This window comes from Chiloscyllium plagiosum, unplaced genomic scaffold, assembly GCF_037043375.1.
Source record: "Chiloscyllium plagiosum isolate Xiang-an unplaced genomic scaffold, Cpla_swu_hap1 HiC_scaffold_44, whole genome shotgun sequence".
NCBI classification, from domain to species: Eukaryota; Metazoa; Chordata; class Chondrichthyes; order Orectolobiformes; family Hemiscylliidae; genus Chiloscyllium; species Chiloscyllium plagiosum.
This window is the reverse complement of record NW_028270182.1, coordinates 22,589,876-22,612,327: the sequence shown is the minus strand read 5'-3', so window position 1 is coordinate 22,612,327 and position 22,452 is coordinate 22,589,876. Positions and strand designations below refer to the sequence as shown.

Here is a 22,452-nt window from a genome sequence, read left to right as displayed (position 1 = left end):
TAATGCTTTGCAAGATCAAGAAATTATCAATCTCTGCCTTGAAGACATTTAACGTCCCAGCCTCCACTGCACTCCATAGCAATAAATTCCACACACCCACCACTCTCTGGCTGAAGAAAGGTCTCCTCATTTCTGTTCTAAATTGACCTCCTAATTCCAGGGCTGTGCCCATGCCTCCAAGTCTTCCCGCCTAACAGAAACAACTTCCCATCACCCACCCTTTCTAAGCCGTGCATTATCTTCTCAGTTTCTATTAGATCTCCCCTCAACCTTCTAAACTCTAATGAATACAATCCCAGGATCTTCAGCTGTTCTTCTTTTGTTAGACCTACCATTCCAGGGACCATCTGTGTGAATCTCCGCTGGACACGCTCCAGTGCCAGTATGTCCTTCCTGAGGTGTGGGGCCAAAATTGGACACAGTATTCTAAATGGGGCCTAACTAGAGCTTTATAAAGTCTCAGAAGCACATGGCTGCTTTTATATTCTAATCCTCTCAAGATGAATGACAACATTAGGTTCGCTTTCTTAATCACGAACTCTACCTGCAAGTTAACCTTTAGAGAATCCTGGACTAGCACTCCCAGATCCCTTTGTACATGGCTTTATGAATTTTCTCACCATTTAGAAAATAGTCCAGGCCTGTATTCTTTTTCCCCCAAAGTGCAAGACCTCGCATTTCAACACTTTGAATTTCATCAGCCATTTCCTGGACCACTCTCCTAAACTGTCTCAATTTTTCTGCAGCTTCCCCATCTCCTCCGTACCATTTGTCTGTCTACCTAACTTCGTATCATTTGCAAACTTCGCCAGAATGCCCCCAGTCTTTTCATCCAGATCATTAATATATAAAGCGTACAGCTGCAGCCACAACACTGAAGAAAGGTCTCCTCATTTCTGTTCTAAAGCTATGATGATTGAGCAATTATTGATAGTTGCACACCAGTGACACAGTTTTATTTGCAACATCTCAATTTAACTAAGTCAACAGACAGGCCTTCAGTTTAACATTTTATCACAAAGCTAGAGCTCCTAACCATGCAAATAGTCCCTCAATAAAGTGTCACTGTTGCGTTCATACTTTGGAGGATGGATTCACATACAACCAATTCTCAACCGGCACAGCGGTACCACAATACAAAAATGTTGGAAATAATCATCAGGCAGCGATTGAGAAGAGAGGAACAGAGTTAACGTTCAGGTCAACATTCAGAGCCTAATAGGAGAAAGTGAGGACTGCAGATGCTGGAGTTCGAGTCAAAAAGCGCAGTGCTGGAAAAACACAGCCGGTCAGGCAGCATCCAAGGAGGAGAAGAATCAAGGCTTCGAGCATAAGTACTTCGTCAGGAATGAGGCTTGAGGCCTAAGGGGAGTGAGAAATAAATTGCAAGGAGTGGGACTGGGGGCTGCAGGGAGAAGGTAGCTAAGAGTGCGATAAGTAGACGAAGATGGGGGGGGGGGGGGAAAAGTGATAGGTCGGACAGGACGGTGGAGCGGACAGGTGAGAAGGATAATGGACAGGTAGGACAGATCAAGAGGGTGGTGCCAAGTTGGAAGGGTGGATCTGGGATAAGGAGGAGGGGGAAGGGAAGATCAAGAAACTGGTAAAATCCACATTGATCCCATGTGGTTAGAGGTTCCCAAGGCAGAAGATGAAGCATTATTCCTTCAGGCTTCGGGTGGTTAGGGTTCGGTAGTGGAGATGGCCAAGGACCTCCATGTCCTTCGCGGAGCGAGAGGGAGAGTTAAAGTGTTCGGCCACAGGGTGGTGTGGGGTTGTTCAGTGTGTGTGTTTCCCGGAGATGTTCTCTGAAACATTCCGTAAATTGCCGTCCTGTCTCCCCAATGTAGAGGAGACCACATCGGGATTAACAGACACAGATGATTAAATTAGATTCCCTACAGTGTGGAAACAAACCCTTCGGCCCAAGCAGTCCACACCGACCCTCCGAAGAGTAACCCACCCAGACCCATTTCCCTTTGACTAATGCACCTAACACGATGGGTAATTTAGCATGGCCAATTCACCTGACCTGCACATTTTTGGACTGTGGGAGGAAATCCACGCAGACACGGGGCGAATGTGCAAACTCCACACAGACAGTCACCCGAGGAATCGAACCTGGGATCCTGGGGCTGTGAGGCTGCAGTGCTAACCACTGAGCCACCAGGCGGCACCTAACAGGATGGGCAATTTAGCATGGCCAATTCACCTGACCTGCACATCTTTGGACTGTGGGAGGAAACCCACGCAGACACGGGGAGAATGTGCAAACTCCACACAGTCACCTGAGGAATCAAACATGGGATCCTGGTGCTGTGATCCGGGCGGCACAAAGATGTGTGGAAGTACAGGTAAATCTCTGTCAGATATGGATGGATCCTTTGGGGCCTAGGACAGAGATTTGGTTGGTGGGGCTGGGGGGGGGGGGTCGTAGGAGGCTTTGCATTTCTTGCGGGGCAGGGGAAGGTGCTGAGAGTGGAGAGCAAGTTGGTGGGGAGGGGTATGGACTTAACAAGGGAATTGCAGAGGGAATAGTCTCTCCGGAACACAGATAAGGGTGAGGAGGGAAATATACCTCTAGTGGTAGGGTGCGTTTGTAGGTGGCCACTTTACACCTTGCCACTAAGCGCTCTCGCTCTTCCCTATACTTTGTCTCGTCACTGCTTCAAATCCGACCGACTATAGTGGTGTCATCAGCAAATTTGTAAATGGAGTTAGAGCTGAATTTCAGAGTGAATAAGGAGCATTTAAAGGGCTGAGTATGCAGTCTTACAGGGCACTTGTGTTCAGGCTAATTGTGGAGGAAGTGTCATCACCTATCCTTACTGATTATGGCCTAAGGGACATAAAGCTGAGGATCCAGTTGCAGGGGTGGGGGAGCAGACTCTGTCTCGGAGTTTGATTAGAATTATGGTGAAGGCAGAACTAAAGTCAACAAATAAGAGTCCGACCCAGGTGTCCTTTTTATCCAGACAATAGGCAAATTGTAATGCATTCTGGCAATCTGGGAGGCTGGCGTTGACGTATGCCATTACTAACTTCTCAAAACACTTCATAATGAAGGATGTTACAGCCACCAGCCAGTCGTCATTAAGGCATGATGCCCGATTTTTCTTTGGCACTGGAATGATAGTGGTCTTCTTGAAGCAGGTGAGAATCTCATCAGAGTAAGGAGAGTTTAAAGGTGTCTGCGAGTACTCCTGCCAGCTGGTCTGCACAGGACCCGAGTGCATAACTGGGGACTACATCCAGGCCAGCAACTTTCTGTGGGTTCACTCTCAACTGTTTGACAATTCAAATATTTAAGAGATGCACTGCAAAACTTTGTACTTTGTTTGGAATACCTCATAACCTGCTAATGTGACTGCTATTCATCGAATAAATCTTTATAAAAAAATCATTTTTCCACTTTTGTTTTAATTGGCAGACCTCCAAAGGTCCAAATGTTTAACGGTTGAAAAATAGTTTTGTAAGATTCAGGAAATGAGCTCTGGGCATATTCAACATTAAAAGCATCAAATGACAATATGAAGAAAGAAATGAACTTAAGGAGAAATCAAACCAAGTGCACTGGCCACTATGGAAGAAAGATGAAGATTAAAAAATGGGGTATGACAAGGAAATTAAAAGGAATCCTCACACTGCCTCTTTGAATTCAAGTGGGACAAGCAATGACCAATTGTTTTTTTTTACTCGTCCAGTCTAATGCAGAAAGCTCTATTCCAGATGAAGGACTTTTGCCCGAAACGTCGATTTTCCAGCTCCTCGGATGCTGCCTGACCTGCTGTGCTTTCCCAGCACCACTCTATCTAGACTCTATATGCATTCCCACTTCAGTGCATTCCTAATGGCAACTTAGACACTCAAAAGAACAGTAGGAAAGTGCTCAGCTTGCCAATTTGACTTACTGATTTCTACGGGTGATCTTCCAAATGGCAAAAATGGAATTATGACAAAACTCGGATGGCCTTGGATTGATTAGTTGTCAGTGGTTTGGATAAAGTTCCCGAACAGTGTTCAAAGGGTGCAAAATTGAAATGCTGTAGGACAGCAGGCCAAACTGCAAATTGCACAGGATAACAATGAACAGTTTGTAGTACTTTTGGAACAGGGACACCTCAGGGACAGGACCATGTACTACTTCTAACCAGAGGGTTAAAAGATCTTGTTAGCTTTTAGATTTTGAATTTTCAAGTTTGTAAAGTCCGCATGACAGGCAACATTTCCATTAAAGCCAGTGTAACCAGTACACATACCGAATAACTATTTGTAGATGGGTGGGTATGCATTGGACAGCAGAATTACAGGAAAGAGTGTGGAGGATCATCACAAGTTACAGAAGGTGGGGCATTTGAACCTAAAAGAGCTTTAGAACACATGTAATGGCAGCCCAAAACATGAAAGAAAGAAAAAAGTCCAGCAACACAAAAAGAAGCAAGTTTAAAGACCCAACCTACCACTGGCCAAACAGACAGAAAAACTTAGAAAATAGAAGCAAGATTAGACCATTTAGTCCTTTGAGCCTGCTTGCCTCAATCACAATGCCATATTCGTACTTTCTTCCCATACCCCTTGATGTTTTTAATGTTTAAAAATGTAACTTCTTTTCTTGAGTAATTAAATGATTTAGCTTCTATAGGTCTCTGAATGCAGAATTCCACTGTTTCACCATCCTCCAAGTGAGAGAATACATCTCATCTTTATCCCAAATGGTCTACTCTATATCCCAAGACAGGACAACTGTGATGTACGAGGTCTGGTTGCCATACTTGACAATGACAGAGGTGCTGATTGGAAATTTGGCAGTGAGGAAGCAGTTTAAGAGAACTAAGGGCCTTTGCCCAAAACATCGATTTTCCTGCTCCTCGGATGCTGCCTGAACTGCTGTGCTTTTCCAGCACCACTCTACTCCAGAATAATGTTTGTCATTGCCTATAATCTTACAGTTCACGACAGAAGGATGCAGTGTAAAAGATTTGAGAACACTGGGCATTGAAATCTCAGGATTTTCCATGTTTGTGCAATAATGTACTCACTTTTGATTTGATTTATTGTTGTCACAGATATCTAAGTAGAGTGAAAAGTTTTATTTTACAGGCAGATGAAGGAACATACAAGGTTACAGCTGCACAGGAAGTGCACCAGAGCGAGATCAACATTAGATTGAAATTATAAGGGTTATTCAGTAGTCTGATAACAGTGGGGAAAAGGCTCAAAGAATTTGATCCAGATACAGTACATCGGTTTATGTGTATTTAAGGTTCTGTACCTTCTACCTGACGGAAGAGGTAGACTTCCTTGATGACGTTGGCAGCCTTTCCACGGCAACGCAAAGTGCAGATGGAGTCCAAGGACAGAAGGTTGGCTTGTGTGATGGTCTGGTCTATGTTCCCAACTTCTGAATTGAATTATTTCCTACCACATGTATTCGATATCAAATAGTCAAAAGGGCGTACCGTCGCCACGCAGAGGCACCATTAATATTATTATCTTAAAAGTAAAATAAAAAATAAAGAAAGATCACTTAAAGGGAGTCCAAATTTTCTTCTCCGCTGCTCCAGTCTCACTCCAGGCTACACCAGCCCATGCCACGCTGTCACCACAGTCTCACTCCAGGCTACACCAGCCCACGCCATGCTGTCACCAGAGCCTCAATCCAGGCTACACCAGCCCACGCCACGCTGTCACCAGAGCCTCAATCCAGGCTACACCAGCCCACGCCACGCTGTCACCACAACCTCACTCCAGGTTACACCAGCCCACAGCATGGCTCCACCAGAGTTGTCCAGCTGCAGGTTTCACAGCTGCCTCTGAAGCCACCGCTGCTGCTCCGGAATCCATCAAAGCCGCCTTCCTCTCTTTATCAGGTAAGTTTGGGCAAAAACTAAATAAAATTGAGAAAAGAAGGGCACAAAGGGGAAAAAAAAGGAAAAGAAAAAAGTGAACAAAGAGGAGGACAAGCCCAGGCACAGGAGCCCGGATGCTGTCGACTCTATCACTGCCATCTATACTATAGTTTCTTACAGTCTTGGGCAGTGTAGTTGCCAAAACAAAGTTGTGATGCACCCAGATAAAATGCTTTCCATGGTGCATCTGTAAAGGTTGGTGAAGGTCCTTATAGTCATGCTGAATTTCCTAAGCCTCTTGTGGAAGTAGGGGCATTGTTGTGCCTTCTTGTTGCAGGCCCTGATCTTGCAACCACAGCAAATTTAAAAGTGGCAGAGTTTAAGTTTGGTCATGTTTCTAAAATTGTTCAAAGTGTTGGTTACATAAATGTTCCTCTCCAAGTCAGTTTCTTGTAGTGTTGTTGGTAACACGTCGTCATTTTAGGAAAGCAAATTGTCTACATCACACCTGCTTCTAAAAATACTGCAGTGCAGTATTGGGCTGCAGTTTGTTTTCTTTTGGTATCTTTTAACTCTTCAAATACTAAAACAGTACCATTGCACCAAAACATTTAGAAAACGGGGCAAGCCCATTTCGACTCCCCCCTCCCCCTAACTTGGTAGAAACCTGCAGTCACGACAACCTCAGAGCAATCCAAAGTTTCTTCCTCCAACACTCTTAATTTCAAACTCCCAAATATAATTCCTGATCTCTGACCCCGTGGAAAATTTTATAGGTAACTAAAAATATAAAGAGACAGAAATACACAAGCAGTATCTGTGGACAGGAAAACAAGTAAAACTTCACACCCGGGAGCTTTCAAATCTACCAATTCAGATTTAGACCATGGCCTGACTGAAACTAAATCTTCAAAACCCTCCAATCAAGTTTCAGCCTCTTATTGTAGTTAAATGTCTTTCAAATGGAAGTCACACATAACGACCTGATTAGTTCACTGAGCACAGTGAACTATCCCTCCTCACCGTCTGCCTGCAACCCTTAGCTTTGTTGACCATGCCATTCGCATAAGACTCTTCAGTTGTCCTGCCACTCTCTTGGTTTCTTTCTGCATGTTTAGTTGTGACTGGAGGAACAAGAGCAACGGTATCTCTTTCTGCTTGATCCCATTACAGCTAGAATCTTTTGAAGAGCCATATTTCTCGTCGTTTTGGTGAAAACAGCTGAAAAGACACTGGGTTACGCATTCATGATGAAAACCTATTTTAAACTTGACCCCTCCTCTGTAGCCATCAGCTTGACCAACAGATCTGGGCTAACTAACATTTCCTCCAATTAAACACTCAAAAGGCCACAGCTCATTGCTACTCTGCTCCTTATGCACAGATTCCAATCCATCCTACCAGTTGTCTAAGACTCAATGAGACTACCTGAAACTTGAGCTGAGCTTCCCACCCAATGTTTCCTCTATCATAAAGGACTAGCTACCTCTGTATGCCGATTCCTTACTGGCCTCAACTCACTTGCTGTTGAAACCACATCCATACTCCTGTCATCTCTAGGTTTAAATGCTTTGATGTCCTCCTGGCCAGCACCCATCTTGCACCCTCTAAAACAGAGAGATCATTCAAAACTACATTAAGTTTATCTTAACCTTCTGCATCTCATTCAATTGTCACCTGCCTGCTTGCCAATATTGGCTCTTGACCACCAAAACTTCTCATATCCTGATTTGCAAACTATCCATCACCTTGCCATTTTCCACTTCTAATCTGTTTCAACTGAAAACTAGCTGAGATCAGTGATCTTTCAATTCTGACCTATGCATTGTCAATTTAACCCTGCTACATTCAACTGCCCAGGTCTCAAGCTCTGGCACTTCCTCCTGAACTCTACAGTTTCTCTCTCCGCTCATGCTTTTAAGAAACTGCTCAATATCAAAATTTGAATCCTGAATAGAGAAACTTATTGCCAACTCCTTTTGCCTTGCACTTACCAGAACAAATGCAAGAATGCTAAATTTCAAATCATCATATTAACTAGTGCTACAGGAGAAAAGATTAGCTAGTCAATTTTGATTGGCCATGGAGAATGCAACAGGTCCTCAAGCTCAAGCTTGTTTCAGTGCGCCCTTACGAAATGCCAGGAGGCATTTGATCATACTTGAAAAGTTATACAAATGCAAGTTATTGTGTGCAAGGAAACAACAGAGTGGTAATTGCTTCAACAATGGAACCTTATAGAAGCAAAAACAATCAGAAATTATACTTTTCTCATCAAGTGGCACTAATTACGGAATGCCTGGCTTCAGAAAGTCGTGTTATTCTAGCACGATCACCTCACAGCACCAGGGACCCAGATTTGATTCCAGCCTCGGACGACTGTGTGTGGAGTTTGCACATTTCCCCATGTCTGTGTGGGTTTCCTCTGCGTACTCCAGTTTCCTCCCACAATCTAAAGATGTGTAGGTTAGGGTGAATCGGCAATGCTAAATTGCCCATAGTGTTCAGAGAAGTGTAGGTTAGGTGTATTAGTCAGGAGAAAGTGAGGACTGCAGATGCTGGAGATCAGAGCTGAAAATGTGTTGCTGGAAAAGCGCAGGTCAGGCAGCATCCAAGGAGCAGGAGAATCGACGTTTTGGACATGAGCCCTTCTTCAGGAATCATTCCTGAAGAAGGGCTCATGCCCGAAAAGTTGATTCCCCTGCTCCTTGTATTAGTCAGGAGTAAATGTAGAGTGATAGGAGAAATGGGTCTGGGTGGGTTACTCTTCAGAGGGTCGGTGTGGACTTGTTGGGCCAAAATGATCCATTTCCACACAGTAGAGATTCGATGATATTAGAGTTTTAGACATTCAGACAAAAGTATTATCATGGAATCACAGAATCCTTGCAGGGTGGAGGCAGACCATCAAGTCACACTAACCCTCCAAATAGCATCCCACCCAGACCAACCTCCCCCATCCTATCATGTAATTCTGCATTTCCCTTGGCTAATTCACCTCGTCTGCACATCCCTGGAAACTGTGATCAATTTAGCATGGCCAATCCACCTAACTTGCATACCTTTGGACTGTGGGAGGAAACCTGTGCACCCAGAGGAAACCCACGCAGACACGGGGAGAATGTATCTGTGTGGAATATGCACAGTCACCCGAGGGTGAAATCAAACCGCGGATCCCTTCAGGGATGCAGCACTAACCGCTGAGCCACTGCTGCCCTAAAAGAGTAGAAAGAGCTTTACTGTGTATCTAAACACCTGCTTTCTAAAAGCTGGAGGAGCTTGATGGGGACAATGTCGAGGGGGTGTTACGCTCATTTTAAGAGTAGGAGGAGTATATCCTGTATTTAGCCGCTGCTGAATCAGTCTTAGGATTTTAATGACGATTGTGCCGGGAAAGCTTTTCTTTCAGTTTCATACAGCAGAGAGAGCTTTACGCTGTTTCCAACCCCGTGCTATCCCTATCCTGGGAATGTTGGATTGGAACAATGTATTTCTTTATGCACATATATTTCTTCAAAGACAAATTTGGCACATTTCTCATGCATGTATTTTCAAAATTTCAAAAGGACTGATCATATTAGTTAGATTTAACAAATACTGTGGGACTGAGGCTGCCAATGAGCATTCCATTCAGGCAATTATTTAAACCTTTCAACAATTTAATATAGGATTGATTACACAGGCAGAATTCTAAATTATCAATGTTCATGTTAAATGTTGATAATTTGGGTTGAGCAAAAGATTCATCATTGTCGGTTTTAAACTAAAAACAAGAAAAATCACAGCAAAGCTTTTCCCTATTCATTCCATTTGAAATTTATGTAGGTAATGCATGCTGATAGCATTAGGATTACTAGATGGAGGAGCAAGTGAAATAGGCATCTGAAAGAACAATAGAACTAACAATAATAATTGTTAGATCTGCAAAACCAGGGAGAAATCAAGTTGGACAAACTAACTTGTTCCAACACCCACACATCCAGAAGCAGACCTCTTAGCTTTCAAGCAGCTGAGTGAAGTGAGTGGAAACATCAACTTTTGCATACATCTGAAAGTAGTTTCAGATGCTTGAGGAACTTGTGGCTTCACCAGATGTATATCTGCACATCAAGTAGTGCACAAAAAAACAAAATTACCTTAGTACTGAGTGCCAGGAAAACAGGAACAGGGAGAAAATGTTTAAGAGCTGTGAGGTTATACTGCAGCTCTTTAAACCCCTGGTTAGACCACACTTGGAATATTGTGTTCAGCTCTAGTTTCCCTATTATAGGAAGGATGTCAAAGCTTTAGAGGGTGCAGAAGTGTTTTACCAGGATGCTGCCTAGACTCAAGGGCATGTCTTCTGAAGGAAGGTTGAGGGAGCTAGGGCTTCTCTCATTGGAACAAAGAAGGATGAGAGGTGACTTTATAGAGCTATACAAGATGATGAGAGGCATAGATACAGTGGTTAGTCAGAGACTTTTTCCCAGGTGGAAATGAGGGGGCATAATTTTAAGGTAATTGGAGGAAGGTTGAGGGGTGATGTCACAGGTAGGTTCTTTGCACAGAGAGTGGTAGATGCGTGGAATGCACTGCCAGCTGTGGGAGTAGAGTCAGATACATTAGGGACATTTAAGCGACTCTTGGATAGGCAGATGGATGACAGTAAAATGAAAGGTATGTTGGCCAGTTTGATCTTAGAGTAGGATAAAAGGTTGACACAACATGGAGGGCCAAAGGGCCTGTACTGTGCTGTACTGTTCTATGTTCTACATTCTATGTCCAAACTCCATCCACATAAGTTGGCTCCATATTGCTTAAACCAAATTTATACAATGCCTTTAAAATAATACAATGTCCTCAAGATATTGCAGAGGCAGTATCAAAGGGGATACAGGGTAAATGGTCAAACATTTGGTCACAAAGCTAACTTTTAACATCTGTACAATCATTCAAAGGCCATTTGGTTAATCCGATTACACCCTCAGCTCTACTTCCCCACCAACCCTTTCACTCCCTTTTATTCAAGCACTTAACTCAACATTACTATTATTCAATGATCCAGCTGCTCAGCTCTTTGGAGAAATGAATTCCACAAATAACAACCCTCAAAAAAGATTTTACCTTAAATGGGACACCCCTTATTTTTAAAACTGCCTCACCTGATTATAGTCTCTTCCATAAGATGCAACATCCCTCAATGTCCACCATATCAAATTTGTTCAAGATCCTCTATGTTCAAGTAAGATCACCTTTGATTCTTTTAAACTTTAAATGGATACAGGGTTGACCTCTACTGAAAAGAGGGCTCCTTCATCTTCTCTGAACTGCTTTTCATTGGTGAAATTTCATCTGAGGTACTGCAATTGACAATCCTAGGTCATGACGACAGATAACCCCTCTGCGCCTCCAGGACCAATAAAATGAATTTTCTCTGCATGCTTCTAACCTATTATAACCTTAAGGAGACCAAAACTACATATTACTCCAGACGTGGTCTCACCAACACCCTGTATACCTGCAGAAAATATTCGCTGCTAAATATTTCATTCCTCTCACCAACATTCAATTTGCCTTTCTCATCACTTGCTGCACTTGCATACTCATTTCTTGTGATTCATGGATTTGTGTACCAGAACATCGAGATCCTTAGGTGCACAATCTATATTTGCATAAATAGTTTTACTCTTCTCTTCTTTCCAGCAAAGTGGACAAACTCTCATTATCCCACCTTCTATTACATCTGGCCACTCACTCAATGTATTATATCCTCTTTGCAGAGGCTTCATTTCCTCTTCACAACTATCTTGAGTCAACAAAAAATCTAGGAGCCATTCATTTGGTCCCTTCTTCCAAGTCCTTGCTGTGGATTATAAACGGTTGCTGCCCCAGCACTCAACCCTATGGAACTCGACTATCAGCCTGTCAAATTGAAAGTTATCCATGTATACCTACTCTTCATTTCCTGATGGCTAACTAATCCTCTACCCATGCTGTGTTAGTAGTCTTTAACGTGGCACTTTGTCAAGTGGCGTTTTGGAAATACAAGTACACCAAAGCTACAAGGTCCACTTTAGCCACCTTGCCTGTACCACTTCATAATAATTCTATTAATTGTTTCAAATATGAAAACCCTCCCACAAATCCAGCTGAATCTGCCTGACCACATTAAGATGTGAGAAGTAAACTGCTATGCCCACCTTTGTAATAGATCTCAGCCTTACCTATAACAAATGTTAAGCTGAAAACCCTGTTGTTTCCCGCTTTCTGTCATTCGCCATTTTTGAATTAAGGAGCTACTTTTCTTATTTTCCAATCCAGTAGGCTATCCAGGAAACTTTGGAATATGACAATTATGGATCTGCTATCTTGCAGACCCTAATTTTAAGGCTCCCAAGACAGAGACCAAATTTTGCATATTTATCAGCCTTTACTTCCCATAGTTTTCTCAGTACCTTTTCCCTGGCAAGTGTAATCATTTTAAGTTCCTGTCTCACTCTTACACCTTGATTTAAAATTATTTCTCAAATGTCACTAGTGTTTTCTATAAAGACTCAAAATATCAGTTTCTTCACTCAGAAGCGATATTATTTCCTCAGGAGTGCAACTAAAGCTCACCAGGCCTGTTCCCAGGACAGCAGGACCATCCTCTGAAGAGAGATTAAATAAACTAGAGCTGCATTCTCTACAGTTTCAAAGAATGAGAGGTTCTCACATTGAACCCTGTGAAACACTTTAAAGGGACAGACAAGGTATGTGCAGAGAAGACATCCCCTGAGTGGGGAGTATAGAACCAAGAGCAAAATTTAAGAATAAACGGAGTGCCACTTAGGCCCAAGATGAGAAGAACTTTTATTCAGAGGGTTGGGAATTCTCTATGTGGAAACTTAGTCTTTGAGTACATTTAAGTTAGAGATTGATAGATAACTGACTACCAGTAATCCAGTGGCATACAGATATTACTCAGATTGGGTTGGCTAAAAGGTATTGAAGTGTTCGATTGCCTTAATTGTATTGAAAAGTAGGCTGGACTTGACAAGCTGAAAGTTTTATTTAAACACTTTCACCATTGCCTAATATTCCTGACATTAGCTCCCCAGGCTCTCCTGAAATCCAATGTTCACTTCAATTACCCTTTCCAAACAACTTTCTCTCAAATTCTAATTCATCCATTCTTGTTAAATTTAGTAATCATTCCGCGCTGGCTTTGAAACTTTGTATAGTCTTCAGACCTACCACCAAACTTTACAGTTGACAGATCCTTAACCTCTTCAACTCGGCACAGGTAATGCTTCCATCTCATTGTCTCTTTCTCTGGAAAGACCTTAAGGGAATATCTTAAAGGAGGAAGTGGGGGGGCAGGGAGCTTCTCAGGGCGCATTCTGAAACACTAGTTCATTGAAGACAGCTTATGAATTTAGTGCCAGATGTGTCTGTTTTTGATATATTTAGATCTGAGACATGGAAGGTGGACAAATTTCTGTTGCAAAAACAAATCAAGATGACACAACAGCTAACTTTGCTACATAGATTTTAATGTCAGACTGTTCAAATGCTGGTTTATACAAAGCTGCAAAAATTAGCTGGTAGTCACTTAATAATTGCCCAATTTGCACTCACCAGGAGGGTTTCCAGTATCAGAATATCATTGCAGTGTTCCAGATTATTATTTCCAGTGTTATTACCCTTATTCACCAATAGCAACATATTCTGCAATTTTTGAAAAGATTTGTAGCTCAGGTTCAGGTTCGGCTTGTAAGTTTGAGCTGGCAGGTTTGTTTTTCAGACGTTTCGTCACCATGCTCGATAACATCATCAGTGAGCCCCCAGTGATGTGCTGGTGTTCTGCCCCACTTTCTATTTGTGTGTCTTGGTCCCTTAAGGTGCATATCATTTTTGGTTCTTTTTCTCAGAAGTTGGTAAATAGGGTCCAAAACGATGTGTTTATTGAGAGAGTTTGGTTTGAAAGCCAGGCCTCTAGGAATTCTTGTGTCTCTCTGTTTTGCCTGTCCTCAGAAGGATGTGTCCTTCTTCGTCTGTATGTATGTGGATACTAGTGGTAGTGGATCATGTCTTTTGGTACCTATACATACCTATACAGCGTATTCAAGAAGAATGGCTCACCTTCCACCCTACCAACCTTCACATAAACCAAATCATCCGCCGACATTTCCGCCACCTCCAAACAGACCCCACCACCAGGGATATATTTCCCTCCCACCCCTCTCCGCCTTCCGCAAAGACCGTTCCCTCCGTGACTACCTGGTCAGGTCCACGCCCCCCCCCTACGACTCACCCTCCCATCCTGGCACTTTCCCCTGCCACCGCAGGAACTGTAAAACCTGTGCCCACACCTCCTCCCTCACCTCCATCCAAGGCCCTAAAGGAGCCTTCCACATCCATCAAGGTTTTACCTGTACATCCACTAATATCATTTATTGTATCCGTTGCTCCCGATGCGGTCCCCTCTACATTGGGGAGACTGGGCGCCTCCTAGCAGAGCGCTTTAGGGAACATCTCCGAGACACCCGCACCAATCAACCAAATCGCCCCGTGGCTCAACATTTCAACTCCCCCTCCCACTCTGCCGAGGATATGGAGGTGCTGGGCCTCCTCCACCGCCGCTCCCTCACCACCAGACGCATGGAAGAAGAACGCCTCATCTTCCGCCTCGGAACACTTCAACCCCAGGGCATCAATGTGGACTTCAACAGCTTCCTCATTTCCCCTTCCCCCACCTCATCCTGGTTTCTAACCTCCAGCAACACGATCCCCTGACTTGTCCGGACTTGTCCGACCTGCCCAGCTCCTTTTCCACCTATCCTCTCCACCCTCTCCTCCCTGACCTATCACCTTCATCTCCTTCCCCATTGACCTATTGTACTCTATGCTACTCTATCCCCACCCCCACCCTCCTCTAGCTTATCTCTCCACGCTTCAGGCTCTCTGCCTTTATTCCTGATGAAGGGCTTTTGCCCGAAACGTCGATTTTGCCTGTCCTCGGATGCTGCCTGAATTGCTGTGCTCTTCCAGCACCACTGATCCAGAATCTGGTTTCCAGCATCTGCAGTCATTGTTTTTACCCAATAAACACAGTCCACCAATTCTTAAACAACAAACCCAAACAAGTAAACACAACACGCCCAGAAACTCTAGCCACACTACCATACATCAAAGAGATTTCTGAGATGACTACCAGACTACTCAGACCCCTTGGCATCATGGTAACCCACAAACCTGCTAACGCACTGAAACAGCTACTAATGAACCTAAAGGACTATACCAACAACCAGTAAAACGAATGTAATTTACAAAATACCATGCAAGGACTGTAACAAACACTACATCAGAAAGACAGGCAGAGAAGTAGCCACCAAAAGACATGACCCACTATCACTCATATCCTTACATACAGATGAAGGACGCGACTTCAACTGGTCAACACATCCAACCAAGGACAGGCGAAACAGAGACACGCATGAGAATTCCTAGAGTCCTGCCACTCAAACCAGAACTCCATCAATAAACACATCAATTTGTACCCATTTACCAACCATTTAACATGAGAAAAAGAACTGGAAATGATATCACCCAGCTTAGAGACACCAAAACACAAATAGGAGCAGGTCAGAACACCAGCACTTCGCCAGAGGCTCACTGTTAAATACTACCTAACATGGTGATGAAACATCTGAAAACAAATCTGCCAGCTCAGGGAGCAAACTTACAACCCGAACCTGAACTACAAATCTTCTCAATATCGCAAATACCTATGGATGCAATATGCTAAATCTAGCTGAAAGATGGGAAACCAAAGCCATCTGACTGAGCGCCACCCACGAACAACTGTACTTGATGAGTTTTGAGAAGATTTGTAGCTCAGGTGCAGGTTCTGGATCTAAGTTTGCTTGCTGAGCTGGCAGATTTGTTTTCAGATGTTTCATCACCATACAAGGCAACATCATCAATAAGCCTCCAGTGAAGCTCTGCTGTTATGTCCTGCTTTCTATTTAGATGGTAGATGGGGTCCAAATCGATGTGTTTGTTGATAGTGTTCAGATTAGAATACCATGCTTCTAGGAATTCTCATCCATTTCTCTGTTTGGCTTGTCCAAGGATGGATGTGTTGTCCCAGTTGAAGTGGTGCCCTTCTTTCTCTGTATGTAAGAATACTAGTGATAGTGTCATGACTTTTTGTTGCTAGTTGATATATCCTGGTGGCTAGCTTTCTGCCTGTTTGTCCAATGTAGTGTTTGTTTTTGCAAGGTATTTTGTAAATGACGTTTGTCTTGCTTGTTGTCTGTACTGGGTCATTTAAGTTTTAGTGTGTTGGTAGGTTTGTGGGCTACCATGACGACAAGAGGCCTGAGTGGTCTGGCAGACATTTCCAAGATGATGTCGGGGAGAGTAGCTAGGGTTTCTGAGCGCGTTTGTCAGCTTGTTTGGGTTTGTTGCTGAGAAATCAGTGGATTGCATTCATTGGGTACCCATTCTTTTTGAACACACTTGTATAGGTAATTTTCCTCTGTGCTGCAGTATGTAGTGGCTCATTGAAATAATGTGGCAATTCCGCACCAAAAAACTTTACTCACTAATACAACAGACCATGAATGGTCAGACACAGTACGACAAGGCACAGACATTAGACTGCGACAAACACAGAAAAGAGAACAACTGGACCTGCAGAAAAAAACTAGACAAACTCACAAAATAACAATACACACAACACAGAAGCATGGATTTTAAAAAAAAAACTTATCTAACAAGCACTGAAAAAGCCAATTTCCAGAATGCAGACAAGAAAGATTTCTTAGCAGCATTAGAAACAACACAAAGACAACAAACTCAGAAACCCATCAAACTATCAGGCAGACAATTGCACCAACATTAAGCAGGAAAAAGGAAGGAAACACACACAATACACAAGAAAGGAAAGCACTAGAAGGACTCAACAAAAAAATTAAAATATTGTTATCCTACCTGCAGACAAAGGACGCTCGACAGTCATTTTAAACCAAACAGACTACATTGCTTGCAGACACTGACACTTACCAACAGGTGGCAATAAACCCGACCCCACAATAAGAGAACCGAATCACGGCCTTACTCAAAAAAAATCAGAAATTTGAAGAATTAAACAAAAACTGAAACCAAGCAGATCCAACATGACCTGCTTCTATGGATTTCCCAAAATCCATAAACCAGGAGACCTCCTCAGATCCATAGTCTTGCTGCCTAGAACACCAATGTACAGGTTAGCCAAGGAACTACACCAAAGACTACAACACTGAGAAGACTCATGGCACTGCATTCACTCCACCCAAGAATTCCTGAACACCAAAGACACCAGGATAGAAGAGGATGAAGTAACGGTCTCCTTTTTCGTACCAGCTCTGTTCACATCCATCAATGTCAACCTGGCCAAAGACACAATGACTACATTATTAGAAGAACCAAAGACACATACATCAAACACCATCTTCATCAACAAGGACAACATTGTCAAGCTAGTGGACCTATGCCTTACCACCCACTTCACTTTCAGCAACAAAACCTACAGTCAAAGCAATGGAACACCCATGGGATCTCTGATATCAGGGTTCTTAGCAGAGGCAGTAATGCAGAGACTCAAACAAACAGCTCTGTCAACCATCCAACCCCAACTTTGGGTCCGCTACACAGATAACACCTTTGTCATCACTAAACAAGTTAGAGGAAACCTTTAAGACCACCAATAATATCCTTACTGGCATAAAATTCACAAAAGGGGAGGAAAACAACAACAAACTACCATACCTAGATGTCACAATAGAGCGAACAGTCAATGGGGAACTTCAAACCAGCGTCTACAGCAAAATACATATGGACCAAATACTGAACTACAGAAGCAATCGTCCCAATATCCACAAACGAAGCCACATTAGAACATTATTTCAACGAACCACCACACACTGCAGCACAGAGGAATTATGAAGAGCACAGGAAAATCACTATACAGCTTATTCAAGAAGAAAAAGGATACCCAATGAACACAATCCACCGATTTCTCAGCAACAAACCCAAACAAGCAGACAAAACATGTCTAGGAACCCTACCCACTCTTCCCTACATCAAAGACATCTCGGAAATGACTGCTAGACTACTCGGACCACTTGGGGTCATGGTAGCCCACAAACCTACCCACACACTAAAACAGCAGCTAATGAACTTAAAAGACCCAATATGTACAAGCAAAATTATCATTTACAAAATATCTTGCAGGAACGTAACAAAAACAACATTGGACAAACAGGCAGAAAACTAGCCACCAGGATACATGAACATCAATTAGTCACAAAAAGATATGACCCACAATCACTAATATCCTTACATACAGATGACGAAGGACAGCACTTCGTCTGGGACAACACATCCATCCTTGGACAAGCCAAACAGAGACACAGGCGAGAATTCCTAGAAGCATGGCATTCCAACCGAAATTCTATCATCAAACACATTGATTTGGATCCCATCTACCACCCCTGATAAAAAGAACACGAAATGACATCACCAACCTAAGGAAACCTGAATACAAATAGAAAGCAGGACATAACACCAACACTTCACCAGTGATATATTGATGATGTTATCTAGTATGATGATGAAACATCTGAAAACAAACCTTCCAGCTCAGCGTGCAAACTTACATCCAACAACTTTATTCCCTACATGAATGCCTCAGGAAACAGGTATTACCAAAATGTCTCAAGTACAAACCACCGCTCAACACCCCACAAACCAGAAGAATATTAGAACAGAATGACGGCAGCATGCTGAGACAAATAATCAACAATGTCCACAATCAGAGCTGAAACTTTATTGCTGGAACAGCACAGCAGGTCAGGCAGCATTGAGGGAACAGAAGATTCGACGTTTCGGGCACATGCCCTTCTTCAGGAATGAGCAGAGAGTGTTCAGCAGGAGAAGATAAAAGGTAGGGAGGAGGGACTTGGAGGAGGGGCGTTGGAAATGTGATAGGTGGAAAGAGGTCAAGGTGAGGGTGATAGGTCGGAGTAGGGTGGAGGCGGAGAGGTCAAGAAGAAGACTGCAGGTCAGGAAGGCGGTGCCGGGCTGGAGGGATTCGGCTGAGACAAGGTGGGGGGAGGGGGGATGAAGAAACTGGTGAAGTCCAAGTTCATCCCCTGTGGTTGGAGGGTTCCCAGTCGGAACCACTTGCGCCCACACCTCCCCCCTCACTTCTCTCCAAGGCCCCAAAGGAAACTTCCATATCCGCCACACATTCACCTGCACCTCCACCCACATTATCTACTGCATCCGCTGCAGCCGGTGTGGCCTCCTCTATATTGGGGAGACAGGCCGCCTACTTGCGGAGCGATTCAGAGAGCACCTCTGGGCCACCCGGACGAACCAACCCAATCACCCTGTAGCACAGCATTTCAACTCCCCCTCCCACTCCACCGAGGATATGCAGGTCATTGGACTCATCCACCGCCAAACCACAACAACCCGACGGTCGGAGGAGGAGCGTCTTATCTTCCGACTGGGAACCCTCCAACCGCAGGGGATGAACTTGGACTTCACCAGTTTCTTCATCCCCCCTCCCCCCACCTTGTCTCAGCCGAATCCCTCCAGCCCGGCACCGCCTTCCTGACCTGCAGTCTTCTTCTTGACCTCTCCGCCTCCACCCTACTCCGACCTATCACCCTCACCTTGACCTCTTTCCACCTATCACATTTCCAACGCCCCTCCTCCAAGTCCCTCCTCCCTACCTTTTATCTTCTCCTGCTGAACACTCTCTGCTCATTCCTGAAGAAGGGCATGTGCCCGAAACGTCGAATCTTCTGTTCCCTCAATGCTGCCTGACCTGCTGTGCTGTTCCAGCAATAAAGTTTCAGCTTTGATCTCCAGCGGCTGCAGACCTCACTTTCTCCTCAATGTCCACAATCAACTCCACAAATACAATCAGGAAATTTCATGCCAAAAAAAACTTTATACATCAAAGTGACTGACCATGAATGGACAAGCACACTAGAATGGGCTTTCAGCATCAAACAGCAGACCAGGAGAAAAAAACTCTCCCTACAAGACAAACTGGACAAGCTCACACAAAACAACAACATAGACAATTCAGAAGCTTGGGTTAAAAACCTACTGGGACCTATCACTAACAGATATGGAAAAGGCCATCCTACTAAGAGAGATGAACTACAACTACAGAGACATGAACAAAAAGGACTTCTTAGCAGCATTAGAATCAACCCTGAAAGACAACAGACTCTCAGAAGAAACACAGCAGACCGTTTGATTAGATGAGATGAAATTCCTAAAGTGTGGAAACAGGCCCTTCGGCCCAACAAGTCTACACCAACCTTCCAAAGAGTAACCCACCCAGACCCATTTCCCTCTGACTAATGCGCCTAACGTTATGGGCAATTTAGCATGGCCAATTCACCTGACCTGCACATCTTTGGACTGTGGGAGGAAACCAGAGCAGCCGGAGGAAACCCACGCAGACACGGGGAGAATGTGCAAACTCCACACAGACAGTCGCCTGAGGCTAGAATCAAACCCAGGTACATGGCGCTGTGAGGCAGCAGTGCCAACCATTGAGCCACCGTGCCGCCCCTTGCACCAACAGTAAGCAGGAAAGAGGAAGGGAACCCCTCAACACACAGGAAAGGCAAGTCCGAGAAGGACTCAAAAGACTGAAAATTTGTAATCCTAACTGCAGGAAAAGGGTACATCACTCTAAACAGAACACAGAACCTCTCCATTATCCAGCATTCAATTATCCGAATTTCGGATTATCCTGCAAGATCACACGGTCTGATGCTTGGTGAAACTGTTATCCAGTATTCGATTAACCAAACAAAATACTTCCCACCCGTGTCCTTTGGATAATCAAGGTTCTTCTGTACATTGAAAAGATGAACAGATATCAACACTTCCCAACAGGTGGCGATAGACCCGGCTCCACAGTTAGAAAACCATATCACAGCCGCATTGAAGCATCTTCATAAATCAGGACGAATTAACAAGACAGTTCTCCAGAAAAAAGGAAACCTGATGGATCCAACATACACCGCTTCTACAGATTACCTAACGTACACAAACCAAGCCCTCCTCAGACCCACAGTCTCACTCCCTGGCACACCAACATATAGGAACGCCACCGAAAACTGAAGTACCCAGTGGAGACTCATTCAACTCAAAAGAACAAAAGAACAAAAGAATAAAGAAAATTATATCAAGGAATAGGCCCTTCGAGTCTACAAGCCTGCATTGATCCAGATCCTCTATCTAAACCTGTCGCCTATTTTCTAAGCATCTGTATCCCTCTGCTCCCTGCCCATTCATGTAACTGTCCAGATACATCTTAAGTGACACTATCGTGCCTGCCTCTACCACCTCTGCTGGTAACGTGTTCCAGACACCCACCATCCTCTGTGTAAAAGAACTTTCTATGAATATCTCTCTTAAACTTTTCCCCTCTCACCTTGAACTCGTGACCCCTAGTAATGGAGTCCCCCACTCTGGGGGGAAAAGCTTCTTGATATCCACCCTGTCTAGATCTCTCATGATTTTGTAGACTTCAAATCACGTACCCCCACCACCTCAGTCTTTCTAATTAAAATAATCCTAATCTACTCAGCCTCTCCTCATAGCTATGCGCCCTCCATACCAGACAATATCCTTGTGAACCTCCTCTCACCCTCTCCAAAGCATCTACACCCTTTTGGTAATGTGGCGACAAGAAAATGTATGCAGTATTCCAAATGTGGTCAAACCAAAGTCCAAACTCCATCGAGGAATTCCTGAACATCAAAGACACCAAGATGGAAGAGGACAAAATCACGGTCTCCTTTGACGTAACAGTCCTATTCACATCAACTATATATCAACCTGGCCAAAGCAGCACTGACCGCACTACTAGACGAACCACAGAGACAAACACCAGACAGCACCAACTTCATCAGCAAGGACATCAAGCTCCTCAAGCTGTGCCTCATTACCCACTTCACCTTCAATGACAAGACCTGCACATAAATCAACAGAACACCCATAGAATCACCAATATCAGGCTTCTCAGCAGAAGCAGCAATGCAGAGACTCGAACAAACAGCCCTCCCCACAATCCAACCCAAACTTTGGGTCCGTTACATGGATGACACCTTTTTCCATCACCAAATGGAACAAATTAGAAGAAATCTACAACATCATCAACAACATTCTTCCTAACATAAATTTCACAGACGTGGAGAACAACAGCGGGATGAACAGTAAATGGAGAATTGCAGACCAGCATCCACAAGAAAGCAACACACACAGACCAGATACATAACTACAAAAGCAATCATCCCAACACCCACTAATGGAGCTGCATCAGGACATTATTTAAACAGGCGACAGCACACTGCAGTACTCAGCAACTCCGAGCAGCAGAAGAAAAATACCGATACAACGGATTCAAGAACAACAGATACCCGATAAACACAGTCCGCCAATTCTTAAACAACAAACCCGAACAAGGAACCTCAACATGCCCAGAAACTCTAGCCACAACTACCTTACAAACATCTCGGAGATGACCACCAGACTACTCACCACTTCGACTGGGATAACA

At 43.9% G+C, this 22,452-nt stretch overlaps 1 protein-coding gene and 1 pseudogene across 5 annotated transcripts in view; one reads left to right on the top strand and one right to left on the bottom strand.

The window, feature by feature from the left end:
* LOC122548353 (misshapen-like kinase 1) overlaps positions 1-22,452 on the bottom strand; it is a 309,681-nt gene that overhangs the window by 179,054 nt on the left and 108,175 nt on the right. The gene's annotated exons all lie outside the window — the stretch shown is intronic.
* LOC148137359 (uncharacterized) lies at positions 16,994-17,752 on the top strand (annotated as a pseudogene).